The sequence below is a fragment of the Galeopterus variegatus genome, unplaced genomic scaffold (assembly GCF_000696425.1).
Source record: "Galeopterus variegatus unplaced genomic scaffold, G_variegatus-3.0.2 Scaffold3012, whole genome shotgun sequence".
Lineage (NCBI taxonomy): Eukaryota > Metazoa > Chordata > Mammalia > Dermoptera > Cynocephalidae > Galeopterus > Galeopterus variegatus.
Genome location: NW_007729123.1, coordinates 90,247 through 104,464, shown reverse-complemented (window position 1 = coordinate 104,464; position 14,218 = coordinate 90,247).

The following is a 14,218-nucleotide window of genomic DNA, read 5'->3' as shown; positions in this document are numbered from 1 at the left end:
GAGCTGGGAGAATGCAGGCACCTCCTCTGGAAATGCTGGGGAAGGAAGTGTTTGTCTGCAGCGGGAGGCTGGGCTGCAGGGGGAGGAGGTGGCAGACGTCAGAAGCAGCACGGGCGATTGCGCTTTCACTAACTTCCAACCCTGTGGCTGGCACTGTGTTGGTGCTGAGGGTCCTGCCCTGGGATTGGGGTCCCACGGGAGACAGGCAGGTCCTTAAAATACAATAGCACAACCACAATGCGATACCGCCTCACACCCATTAGAATGGCTTCTATCAAAAACCAGAAAGCTTCAGCAGTGTTGGCAAGGAAACGTAAAATGTGCAGCTGCTGTGGAGAACAGTATGGTGAGTCCTCAAAAAAGTGAATCATGGAGTGGCCATATGACCCAGAAATTCCACTTCTGGGTATACACTCAAAGAACTGAAAGCAGCATTACTACCATAGTCAAATGGCGGAGACAACTCAAACGTCCGTGACAGATGCACAGAGAAACCACATGTGGTCTGCCGTGCAATGGAGCACTAGCTCTAGAAAGGAAAGGAGTCCTGACATCTGCTACAACACGGATGAACCTTGAGGACGTTACCATAAGCGAACTGAGCCAGTTACAAAAAAGGACATATATGTGCAATCCCACTTACAGGAGGTGCCTAGAGTCATCAAATTCACAGAGACAGAAAGTTGGATGGTGGGTGCCAGGCGTGGGAGGAGTGGGGAGTTAGTGGTTAACGGGGACAGGGTTTCAGTTCGGTAGATAAGAGCTCTGGAGGTGGACAGTGCTGGTGGTTACACAACAATGCGAATGTGCTTTATGCCACTGAACTGTAGATTTAAAAGTGGTTCAAACGGTAAATTGTATGTTATGTATGTTTTACCACAACTAAAACAAAACAAGCCGGTGCTTAGGTGGGGATCCCGAGGCCCGGAGCCCGCTGCACGAGCACAGCAGTGAGGCAGCGGCTGGTTCCTGCTGGGGGTGGGCATGGGGGTGACGGGTTCTGGTAACAAATGTCTGTGGTGAGGACTGGCTGATCCATTCATAATCCAGCACACGTTGACTGCACCTCATCACGCACCTGCTCTCAGTGGGACCCCGGACACGGCCCCCTCTGCGCATCCCCAGGTCCCCAGGAGGTGGTTCCAGCACTGTCGCAGGCGAGGACCAAGGGCTGGCGGGGGAGGGCAGGCGGTGGCAGCGGCTCTGCCGACATCAGGCACGCGGCGGGGGCTCCCTGTGGGGGATTTTTGCCTGTCTCATTAGGCCCCCCTTGATAGCGCAAGTAATTTGGGGTTTGGTTGAGAAGAATGCGCTCAATCAGCCCGCGTCTATCGTTGACTGCACCTCATCACGCACCTGCTCTCAGTGGGACCCCGGACACGGCCCCCTCTGCGCATCCCCAGGTCCCCAGGAGGTGGTTCCAGCACTGTCGCAGGCGAGGACCAAGGGCTGGCGGGGGAGGGCAGGCGGCGGCAGCGGCTCTGCCGACATCAGGCACGCGGCAGGGGCTCCCTGTGGGGGATTTTTGCCTGTCTCATTAGGCCCCCCTTGATAGCGCAAGTAATTTGGGGTTTGGTTGAGAAGAATGCGCTCAATCAGCCCGCGTCTATCATTTCCTGTCATGCCTGTGCTTTGCTCCGGCTGCGAGGTGCCCCGAAGCACTTCTTTCCTTGAACTCCCGGAGCAGCTGAGGCACCGACCGTGGGAGCTCCCCGGCGGGGGTCACGGCGCTGGCCTTTTCCTTCTCCTGCAGGAATTCAACTGTCAACCCCTGGCGAATAGGGTCCCTCTCTCCCCAGTCACCTGCTCGGCCTGTTGGGACATAGGGTGCATGTCATCTGTGCAGTGGCCTCCTTCTGAGGAGAGGTGGTTGATGGGGACAATGACAATGACCCCTCTGAGGTGCACAGCCCTTTCCAGTTTACACTGCCCGTTCCCAGCTGATTCCTCATCCCATCTCCCCAGCCTCCCCGGGGTTCCAGGGTTCTGCTTATTTTCCAGGGGAGGTTCAGAGAGGGTAAAAAAATGTGTCACCAATTGGCCATCAGTACAGACACTTCAACCCCCCCATGACTGATTCTAGGACAGAGCTCTCCAGAGTCCCCACTGTGGGGGGACTTCGGGATTTTGTGGCTCAATGGTATGCCTTCTGCCCTCCATAAAATGGGTGTGACAAAGCCTCCCCGCCAGCCTCACGGGCACGGTGAGAAGCAGCAGAGACGTGGTGACGGCACGGGAGGTGCCTACTGTGAAGCGCCGTCTGTGTCGGATAAAGGGTTGGGGTTGGCACGGCCGACTCACTCCGCCTCTGCCTCAGGACACATTTGCAGGCTGTATGTCATCCTCCCAACACAGGGACGCAGGGCTGGCGGGGGCAGGCGTCACAGCCGAGTGACGGGTCCGTTCGCATGAGTTATAAAGGTTTGAATCGAGTGATTCCTTCTGAGATGCAATCAAGTGAGCTTCAAACAGAAGCCAGTGTCGCAGAAGGGCGCTGGGGGAGTCACGGCGGGCAGCTGGGTGACCGTCCCCGGGGAGGAGGCCACAGGAGGCAGGTGTTAACGAGCTCTGGCCACCCAGCTGCCTGCACTGTCCTCCCAGGCTGGGGCTGGCAGAGCTGACGACCTCGTTTGCAGAGACCTCGCTGACCTGGAGTCATTCCATAAGTCCCTTTGGCTTCCAAGAACTAGGAGGAGGATGACTGAGAGCGTCACATATGACTCAGGTCTGGGATGAATCAGGGTTGGAGCGAGTGGTGGCGGGGACTTGCTCCAGGCTCGAGAACGTCGTGCCGGGGGAGGGAGCTTCTGTCCTTTAAGGCCCCGGAGTCCGCCCCCTCTCGCGGTCCATACGATCTGAACCAGATGCCGCCCCGGACTTCCCAGTGTCAGGAGCCAATTAATTCCCTTTTCTGCTTAAACCAGATAGAGTTTTGTTCCTGTCATTAGCAACCAAAAGTGTGCCAACTAAAAATAACACGAGGTATTTTAACTTCTCTAAACTTTGTTCTAAATTATGTATCACTCTTTAAATATAATCATTAGTGGTTGGTAATAATTTATCCTCAGGTCTTTTAATAAAATGTTCAGTTCCATGGAAAACCCTAATTGAGTGGAGAGCATTTAATCAAGGGGGACTTGGTCCCACAGCCCCTGGGGAGGCCTCCCTTGTAGATGAGGACACTGCAGCCAGACCCCCTTGGTGGCAGCTGAGTAGAGAAGTGGAAACAGGTGGGCAAGGGACAGGTGGGGTGTCTGGCGGGGACAAGCGCTGCCTGCCCCGCCCCCACAGGCGTGGGCACACGTGGTCACGAGCGCCACACTGCTCAGCCCATTAAGGAAGCGGTAGTAACGCCAGCCTGCTCCCCTGCCCTCCTGCAGCTGTCATCACTGAGGCTAGTGACACCTTCCCTTTGAATGAATGTATGAATCAATTCAGTGTCCTCCCAGCGCAGCGCTGCAGCGTGAGGAGCATGCAAGTGCTTTCAGAGGAGGAGGTCGTGACCCCGAGGAAGGCTGGGATGTTCATTAGGCAGAATCCTTGCACCTGGGCTGCCAGGCCGGGTCACCCTCCTCCTCCCCAGCTGTCAGGCAGCAAGGCCCCTCCACTCAAGGCTCCTTTGCACCCCGAGCAAACTCTCCAAGGGGCACAGGGCCCTTGGCGAGGAGACAGGGCTCCCCTCTCTACAGCTTTGCTCTCAAAGAGCTGTCCTGGCATCAGCGGGCACAGGTGACAAATGTAGACTTCAGGCCCCCTGAGCCAGAGTCTGCATTTTAACCTGTTCTGTGAGTTCTCGAGGCCTGCACTAGAGCTGCGTGAGAATCCGATGAGATGACAGGTGTGCAACTATCACACATACTTCGGACGTCCTGGCTAACGGGGACATCCCGTTTGTACAGTTCATATTGATCTCTGAAGGAATCCTCTGAGTGTGCAAAGGCAGGGGCTGTTATCTTCGTTTTATAGATGAGCACACCCAGGCCCAGAGACGCTAAAAGGCATGGCCAGGAGGTGGTGGCCCGGAGCCCCTCTGCACTCCCTGGCTCACTCAACCTGCTCGCCACAGGAGGGGGCAGGCTCAGGGGGGTCCAGTGACCTGGCCCCCTTGGTAAGTGGCCGTGAGGGTCGAGTTCAGACCCATCTGGTTCCCAAGCCCGTTCTCCTCTTCTCCATGGGGCGTCCCATGGAAGAAACACTCGGTGACAGGTGCCTTCCCCAGACCCTGCAGACACACTTCCCTGACTGTAGGCCTGGGGGTGCAGGCCAGAGCGAGGGGGCTGGGGCCTAGGGGGGCGGTGCTAGGCTTTGAAAGCTGCTCAGACTGGGCATAGCCTCTCGGCCTGCTGGCACTGGCTGGCAGCGTCCCAGTGTGGGTGTCCTCTGTAGCCAGGCAGAGGCACAGAAGCCGGGGAAGCCACCATTAAGGCCACCTTGGCCCCTCCGCTCTCTGTCATCCTTCCAGTCTTTTCTCCCTTGTCTCTCCTGTCTCCCTCCTCTTCCCTTCCTTCTGCAGACGTTTCTCTGCATCCCTCTGTGCCAGTTCCTTGCCAAGTGCCCTGGACACAGAGACAACATCTGCCCTCAGACCCCTCCTGATATTGAGGAGGGGGTGGCTGTCGGGGGGCAATGCAGGTCTGGCCCCGGGGAGGAGCTGGGCACATCAGTGCGTCGGACCTCGGCTGTCTGAGCCCGAGATTGCTGTTTCCACCAACCAGACAGGTAGTGCTTAACATCCAGATTACGGCTCGAATTAAAAAAAGACTTCCCTCAACTCGGAATTTCCAAAGTGGACACCCACCGAGTGCCAGAGTCCACGGCCAGGCCCTCCCCCAAAGGGGCCCATTCAATCCTCACTGCTATAGGGGCCGGTGTTACCCGCTCCCGGAATAAGCAAGTGGGGAAACTGGACCAGGAGAGGTTCACTGACTCGGGCAAGTTTAAGCTCAACAGTATTAAATGACGGAGTCCAGATTTGGGCCAGGCCTGTCTGACCCCAAAGCTCAGTGCACCCCCTGTGCCCCAGTCCCCTCCCTGGAGTTCCCCTGGGCCCTTGGGCAGGGTTAAGGTGCCCGTGGCAGGGCCTGCCCTCGATCAGAGGCGTGAGAGTGAATGAGGACGCGTGGAATCTTCCATCGTCTCCTGCGATGATGCCCTGGGGGCCTGTCCAATTTGATTTCAGTGAGTCTATTCTCTTCCTCTCACAGGGCTACATTAAGAGAGTTTTTTAAAGTCAATTTTGCTGGTCTTGAGGCTTGAAGGTTTGAACACGCATATTCTGGGAGGCCCGTCTTTCCTGATTTGCCGTCTAGCTCTAGTCCCGGGGAGCCAATGATGAGGCCTGCCTATGGGACTCCCGTCCTCTGTCCAGCCTCTCTCTGCAGGTGCTGGCTGTGGCTTGTGCCAAGGCGAAATCCTCCCCTGCCCCTTGTCCTAGCTCCTGCAGCCTGGATGGGAGACCCTGGGCTGAGGCCACAGTCCCTTCACACCTGGAGCCTTGCTCCCAGTGCCTCTGCTGCCCCAGGTCTTGGATTTTTTGCTCCCAGTGGGCATCCACTGCTCTGGGGTCTCCCTGAGCCATGGCTCTGCCACGCACAAGGCTGTGGCCGTGCCAGGACCCAAGCCCAGGTTTGCCTGACTTTGTGTCACCCCATGTGGCCTTCACAGCACATGAAGGTCAAGAATTGACTTGGAAGTCCAGGTGGGCCGCTCTCAAGCCTGAATCCTCTAAAATGAACAGCTGAGTGACATTAGTTATGGCCCTGAACTTTGCAAGTGTCTGGCACAGCATTTCAGCTGCACCCCAGAAGCTTCTGAAATATTAAAATCTTGTTAGCTCCCTGAGCCTCTCTAGGGCTGTGGAGTCCAGTGACTTCCTCTGGTTTCACAAGTCAAATTCAGGCCATGGCCGTGTGCCTCCCTTTGCAGGATGAGCCTGGACTGTGTGAGGATGCCCCTCCCCCATCTCCATCACCCGCCTTTACCCCTCCGCCTGCTGCCCAGTGAGGACTCACGGGCCTCTCCTGACCTGCCCTCCCTGCTCATCCAGGCTGTGGCACGCTGACAGAGTCCCGACAGAGCAGTCACCCACACAGCAGGAAGAGCTCTGATCTCCACGACCTTCATTACTAGGATCCAGCTCAGGTCAGGCTCACCAGGGCCCTCTTTTGCCCAGAGCCCTCTGAGTTGGAATTTCTGTCTGGGTTCCATGAGTCACAGCAAGCAAGGTGTTCCAGTTACCTATTGCTGTGTAAGAAATCACTCCAAGGGCCGGCCCGTGGCTCACTTGGGAGAGTGTGGTGCTGATAATACCAAGGCCACAGGTTCGGATCCCTATATAGGGATGGCCAGTTAGCTCACTTGGGAGAGCGTGGTGCTGACAACACCAAGTCAAGGGTTAAGATCCCCTCAACAGTCATCTTTTTTAAAAAAAAAAAGAAAGAAAAAAATCACTCCAAGACCTAGTGGCTTAAACCACCACCAATAATTTTATTGTCTCTCATGGTTTCTGTGGGCAGGAATTTGGGAAGGATCCAGCTGAAAGGTTCTGACTCGAGACTTCATGTGGCTGCAGTCAGACATGCCTGCAGCCAGGGCTGAAGGCACTGGTAGCCTGGGGGCCTCTCCACAGAGCATCTCCTCACGGGCTAGCTTGGGCTTCCTTATAGCATGGCCGCCTCGGGGTGGTCCGGCTGCCTGTGCGACGGCTGAGGGCTTTGAGAGCAAACATCCCAAGGAGCAAAGCAGAAGCGCCAAAGGAGTCCACTGAAGAGACTCTGGACGAGGTAGGAGCCTCTGTGTTGGGTGATCTCCAGCACAAGATGACCCTCCTGGACAGGCCACTCAGCAACTGGCCTCTCGGTGGCCTCCTGGGGTGGCCATTGTTGGTTCCTCTGCTGGTGAATTGACAGCCCCAAAGCCCTTGTTCTTCCTTACAGAAGTGGCTTGGAGGCCCTCTGGGACCCTGTGGGTGGAGGTTGGCTGGGCACCAAGTCGACGGGATGATGAGGATGGGGGGAAGCCTCTGGGACACGCCTCAGACTTTCGCCACAGGCCTTTTTTTTTGACTTTGTGTTGAAGTATAAAATACCTACAGAAAAGTACATAAATCCTAAGTGTGTGAGTAACCACTGTGCTGGCCTCTGAGGCAGCACACTTGCTTTGCCCACTTTTAGCCTGCGGGGACCACCCCATGTGCGTCCTCTCCCTGTCTGTGTCTCTGTCGCCTGGCGTCTTGCATGCTGCCCAGCATCTGTGGGGTTCCCCTGCACCGTGTGCGTGATTGCCGTTCTCTCGTCCTTGCTTCTGTGCAGTGCTCCATCGCGTGACACCACCCTGGTCTATTTATCTATTCTACTCTTGTTTTGTTGATGGGCATCTGGGTTGATTCATTTTTAGGCTAGTACAAATAGTGCTACTAGGAGCATTCCTGGACATATTTTTGGGACGCAAATGCATGCATTTCCCTTGGGCACAACACGGGAGCCTGCTGGGGCAGAGGGTAGGCACGTGTTTGCGAGGTCTCAGAGGAGGCACAGAGCCGAGTCCTGTGCTCCTGGGCTGCAGCAGGAGCTTTCCAGCTGGGACAGCAAGTGGAGCAGCTGCTGGGCCAAGCCCAAGGCCACCCTCCACCTCCAGCCCCCAAAGCTGCCGGAAACCCCAGCTTTTGGCTTCTTGGCAAACAGGCTGCCTGTGCCCATGGCCCTTGGGACTCACTTCCTGCTGGGTTGAACTATGTCCCCCCAAAACTCACTGAAGCTTGAAATGTGTCCACCAAGTTTTAAGTATTAGAAACTTAGCCCCCTCCGTGACTGTTAGGAGGGTGAGGAATCCTATTGTAGAAATTGAAAAGTGGAGCCTTGAAGAGGTGATTGGATTGTAGGATCGTGCAGTAGTGAATGGATTAAAAACCGTGGTCAGGGGCGTGGTTCTGAGGGCTTTAAAAGATGAGGAGAGTCTGTCTGTCTCTCTCTCCGCTCTGTCTGCTTCCACCATCTTGTAATGTGAGACCCCGGGTCACTATTGACACCACCAGATGGACTTTGGACTTCCCAGGCTCAGAAAACATAAGCAATAAATTTTGTTTTTCTTTATAAATTACTCAGTTCCAAGTATTTTTTAAATAAATAAGCAACAGAAATGGCCTGAAACAGAAAATTGGTACCAGAGAAGTGGGGTGTTGCTTATAACAGATACTTGAAAATGTGGAGATGGCTTTGGAACTGGGTGTTGAGGAGAGGTTGGAGGAGTTTGGAGGACTCAGAAGCAGACAAAAAGACAAGGGTAAGTTTGGAATGTCTTAGAGACTGGTTACATGGTGTGAGCAGTATGCTGATAGAAATATGGATTATAAAGACCATTCTAAGGAGGTCTCAGATAGAAATAAGAAGGAGTTTATTGGAAACTGGGGTGAAGATCACCCTTGCTGTGAACTGCAAGGAACTTGGCTGCATTCTCTCCCCGACTTAGGACTCTGTGGAAGCTGGAACTTAGGAGTTGTGAACCAGAGTATTTGGTGGAAGAAATTTCTAAGCAGCAAAGCATTCAGGAAATTGCATGGCTACTTGTAACAGTCTACACTGAGTTATGGTGGCAAAGGCATGACATAAAGCCAGAATTTAAAAGGCAAGCAGAGTGTAAAGACTTGGAAAATTTGCAGCCTGGCCATGTGGTAGAGAAGCAGAGAGCATTTTCAGAAGGAAAATTCAGTAGTACTAAGATTAACACAAAAGTACAGGATTATCAAGAGAAGGGGAAAAAGGCCCTGAAGGCATCGCAGAAGGCTCTGGGTCCAACACTTCCATTTCAGGCCCAAAGACCTAGGGAGACAAAATGGTCTTGAGGAACAGGCCTGAAGTGCCTTCCACAGGCTCGCTGCCCAGGGCCACCTCAGAAAGCTGCTTCCAGCACTAGCACCCCAGATGCTTTGGCTGCTCCAGCCATGGCTAAATTGGCCCCGGGTGCAGCTCTGGAAGGTACAAGCTGGAAGCCTTGGCAGCATCCATGTGGTGTTAGGTCTGTAGGCTGTCAGAATGCCAAAGCCGGGAAGGCTAGGGAGCTCCATCCTGATTTCAAAGGATGTATGGAAAAGCCTGGAGACCCAGGAAGTGATCTGTCTCAGGGGTGGATTTACCACACAGAGCCTTCACTAAAGCAAAGCTGAGTGGAAACGTGGGGTCAGAGTTGCAGCAGAAAAACCCCAACAGCTCTATGTCTTAGGGAGCCATGAGAAGGGGACCGCTGTGGAGACCCCAGAATTGTGGAGCTACGAGAGTGAAATACCAGCCTGCAAGAGCTGAAGCATCACCTGAGACCAGGAAAGCCATGGAAGCAGAGCTGCCTGAGGACTTGGGGACCCAACCCCCACACCAGTGTGCAGAGGACATCGAACATGGAGTCAAGGTACCTGATTCACTAGTTTTAATGCCTGCCTTGCTAGCTTTCTGACTTGTTTGGGACCTGTTACCCCTGTCTTTTGGCCTCTTTCTCCCTTTTTGGATGTCAGTGTGTACCCTATGCTTGTCCTACCATTGTATCTTGGAAGTAAATAGCTTGTTTTTAATTCACAGATGGAACTTTGAACTTTGAACTTGTTTGAGTTGAAACAAATTAAGACTTTGGGGATGAAATGAATGTATTTGCATGTGAAAAGGACATGAGTTTTGGGGGGCCAGGGGCAGAATGTAGTGGATTGAATTATGTCCCCCCAAAACTCATTGAAGCTTGAATTGCACCTCCCAAGTTTAATGTATTAGAAACTTGGTCCCCACTGTGACTGTTAGGAGGGTGGGAAATCCTATTATGGTGATTGAAAGGTGGAGCCTTGAACAGGGGATTGGATTGTAGGACCGTGCAGGAGTGAATGGATTAAAAATGGTGGTCAGGGGCGTGGTTCTGAGGGTTTTAAAAGAAGAGGAGAGTCTGTCTTCTCTCTCTCTGTTCTCTCTGCTTCCACCATCTTGTAATGTGAGACCCCTGGGTCACTGTTGTCATCACCAGACGCACTTTGGACTTCCCAGGCTCGGAAACTGTAAGCAATAAATTACATTTTTCTTTATAAGTTACCCATTTCCAAGTATTTTGTTACAAGCAACAGCAATGGACTAATACAGGGGGTGAACTGACTTTCCTGGATGAGGGGGGAGTGGAAATTTTGACTGGAGATGAATAACTAACAGTTATCACAATGAAAACAGGAGCCGCGGGACAGCAGGCTGGGGGTGCCGCGCTCAGTTCCTTTGTGCCTGCCCAGTAAGTCCAACCCTGTGGCCTTTCAGTGAGGGGGCAGGTCTCTCCCTTCTGGGACTGCAGGCTGGGGTCTCTTCAGAGCCGCCCGTCGTCCCAAATTTGTCTGCACATTGGAATCACCTGAGGAGCCTCAAAGATGCTGATGCCTGGGGCCCACCCCAGAGATTGGGATTCAATGGGTGGGGTATGGCCTGGGCTTGGAATTTGTAAAAGATCCCCAGGTGTATCAGTCAGGGCCGATCAGAGAAGCAGAACCACACACGCAGGTAGTAAGCACGCATGCATACAGGTAGGAAGGCAGAGCGTATGCCTCTAGTAGATATGCCGTATGTATGCAGCATATGTGTAACTAGTGTGTATTCATGTGCGCGTGTCTAGGTAGTGTGTAGTATGTATAATGTGCATATGTGCACATGTGCTATGCATGTGTGTAGTGTGTGCATGTGTGTACGTACGTGTATTAAAAGATTAGTTGTAAGGATTTGGCTTTCTGCAGTTGCGGAAGCTGGTTAAACAGTCTCAGTAAGGGTGTTATCTTCAGGTCTGATGCAGGAGCTTGAAGTCCCAGGACAGGCAAGTGGGGTGGAAGCTGGATGTCAGGTGGGGAGAGCAAGGATCAACTGGAGCCCTGGAGCATGAGCAGGAGCCCACGAGAGTGGACTGAAATGCACATCAGTCCTTACTGCCTCTGACCTTGGGGAGTGGGTCCCATGGAAGCCATGTCTTCATCACGGAGTAAACACACACACCTGGCCCGGGGGAAGGGGAAGCAGAGAGCACCCTCCACATCCCAGGCCAGGCTCTCTCTTGGGGTTGCCGGGAAAAGTTGCTCATCCTATCCAAGTGGATACAGCACCAGCACCCCAGGAGGTTCCAACAGGCAGGCGAGCTAGGGACCTGTGGGGTGCTCTCCAGGCTGTTAGCTCCCACCCCCACCCACCCTGCATTCATTCACTCATCCGTTCATTCGGTGATATATTAGCTGAGGGTCACTCTGTGCCAGGAACTGGGGACAGATGCAGAGAGGAGGGGCTCAGAGGGGTTCACAGGCTTGTGAGGAAACCCTCTGATCAAGGTGGGGGCTTACAGAATCAGCTTATGGAATCAGTTGAGCCCACAGGACCCCTAAATGAGGGAGCTTCACCTGACACCCTGGCATTCCGCTGGCCCCTGGAGACCAGGTTCAAGGAAAGGTCCTTCCCTCTCTGACGACTTCCTGGCTGCTGACCAGGTGTTGAATAGGGACCAGTTGCAGGCCATGGAGGTTGGGTGGAAGGGGCAGCTCCCTGTCCCTGGTGGTGACCCTCCTTGTGGCAGGGTGGGGTGGGGAAGGCGGAGGCCAGACAACGTACTTGTCACATGTCCTTCCTGGTCAGGATATAGATTGGGGTTCCTCTGTGCCCTGCCACACTCTGTGTCTGGAGGCATTGCTGGCACCTTCCTTCCAGAATTTACTCTTTTGTCTCTAAGACCCTTTCCCTTAGATACGCCTTTGTAACTTGCCCCTGCTCTCAGGTCACTGCCCGGCCTGTCATTGGCGGTGCCAAGCCCTGCCTTTTGCTTTTGAGCCAAGTACTTTTTTACCCCTTAATTAAATGATCTCATGCTGTGGTTTGTTTGCCTCAACTTCCATTTTCAGGAAAGCTTTCACTCTCTGTCTCCCTTTCCAAAACGTCGTTTTAAATCAGATTTCAACTGTAGGGCACAGGCTTTGTGACTTTTTGTCTTGGAGGCCTGGAAGCTTCCTTCTTGTGTTCTATTCTAACCGTGAGAGGCTGCAGTACAGGTTCCCCATGGCTGGCGAGACCGCGATGAGGGCCAGCTCTACAGTCTCCCAAGAGCCAGTATTCAACTGGAGGAATTTTGCTAAAATGTGAAGGTGTGGTAGCTTGGTGGGAGTATGCACAGCTCTGACACTGGAAAACACTAAGATTGGGCGTCTGGCCCCATTTGGTTCGGTGGGTTTCAACTTGCACTGTAGTTACCAGGGCACTTCTAAGCCAATTGCTTGGGCCCCACCACGAACCAATTAAATCAGTCTTTGGAACTGGGGTAGGCACAGTGGCATTTTTAATTCCCTGGGTGATTTTAATGCACAGTTGACACTGTGACCAAGGTAAGAGCCTCCTCGGTAGAGACGCTCATTCCCACTAGACTAGATCCATCAGTCCCTTCCCACCCAGGTCCTGCTGCTCCCTGCTCAAAGCAGGACTGAGGCCTGTCTTGGGGATAGGAAGAGACTGAAGAAGGCTGGTTTATGCCCCAGACCAGCATCTGAGTCCAAACTCAGTTATTTACTGAAGACTTTACTGGGCTCCTTATCTCCCTGGTCAATGAAAAGCACCATGGAAACTCTGACATCAGGGGGCAGGTGGCCAAGCACACCTTTCCCAGGAAGCACAAACATACCTGTTTACCAAGGTGCTTGGTGACCTTGGGCATCTGCCCCAGGTGTAAACGAGGGCATTATGCTGAGCGATGGTGAGGTCCCTCCGACTTTGCCACCTCGCACTGCTCAGGCTGAAATCATGTAGTTGTATTTCTTTTAAACAGAGGGACTCAGAGAGGGGAGGGATCAGCTTAAAACCCCAGATAGGGGAGGCCAGGCCAGGCCAGGAACCAGGCCTCCTCTGGATGCCAGGCTGCCTCTGAAGGTGGGCTCTAGGTTCCCTGTCTCAGAAAGCTCGGCAAGGAAGCCCCCAGACTCCGGGGACCAAGGAGTAGTGTGGCCAGGAAGGAGGGTGTGAGGCTCCGTGGGGATGCCGGGGGGCTAGAGGACTGGTTGGAGCAATCCAGGAGCCCACTGCTTTAGGTGTTTTCACTCCTATCATTGGCAGCAGAAGTCAGAGTGAGGCCAGTTCCACCTTCCTCTTTGAAATGACCTGATTGACTGGGGGCCTTGCTGGGGAAGCTGAGGCCCAAGCACCAGCAGGTAGGCATGGTGCTCCTGTAGCTCTGTTCTCTAGATTGCTCCCAGGAAGGGCTGCCTCTGCCACAATATCAAGGATGACCCTCATTCCTACTTTCTGGCCCTGACTAAGGTCATTTCTGCAGCCCAGCTGGGTGCTTATGCAGTGCCCCGCCTGGGTTCTGTGCCCTGCCTGGGTCCCATGCCACCCGTCCCTCCTCCCTGCAGCACCAGTTGACCTGCCTGGCAATGGGGCCTCACTCCACATGATGTCTCTCAGCTCTCACTGTTGTGCCACTTCCCATTCTGTTCCGTTCCATTTGGAATTGTCCTCCCAGTGCTGACTGTTCCCTATGGAACTGTGAGCTCCGCAAGAAGGAGGGCCATTTGGCACGTGGTCCTGTTCACCAATTCAGGCAGCATGAAGAAAGAGTAACTGAGTCCAAATCCTGGTTCAGCCCTCACCAGCCTGAGCCTCTTGTTGTTCATCTATAGAGTGGAAGGTGCCCCCTGCAGAAGAGGCTGCAAGCTGCCCCCCAAATCCATTCCCTCATTTTCCGGGTACACTCTCCCACCTCCTGACAGTTCTGTGGGGTCAGTGGAAGAGCGGGAGTGAGATGCGCAATTCCTGCATCAGGGATGATGAAAAGTGGGTCTGTCTCCTCCGAGCTCTACCCTCATCTTGCCGGTTGAATGCAGAAGGCATCACAGCTGTTGTGGCTGGTGGATCCCAGGAGGGAAGGAGCCCGGGTCTCTGAGTCACTGCACAGAGGAGAGGTCCTGCTGCCCAGGAACATCACTTGTCTGAGTGTGAGTGTGAAGTGACCTTTCGTTATTGTTGGGCCAGTATGCATTTTGGGCCTATTTGTTATAGCAGCTAGAGTCATCCTAACTAATACCCCACCTCCCAGCCTTGTTGGGAAGATGAAATAAAGCATGGGAAAGGGCCTAGCACAGGTCCTGGAATGCAGAAAGTGGGGCTAGTATATTAAAATAAATAAATAAAACTAATATTAGTTGTTCCTAAGCATATAGACATGGCCTGAGACCTTTTCTATGACTCTA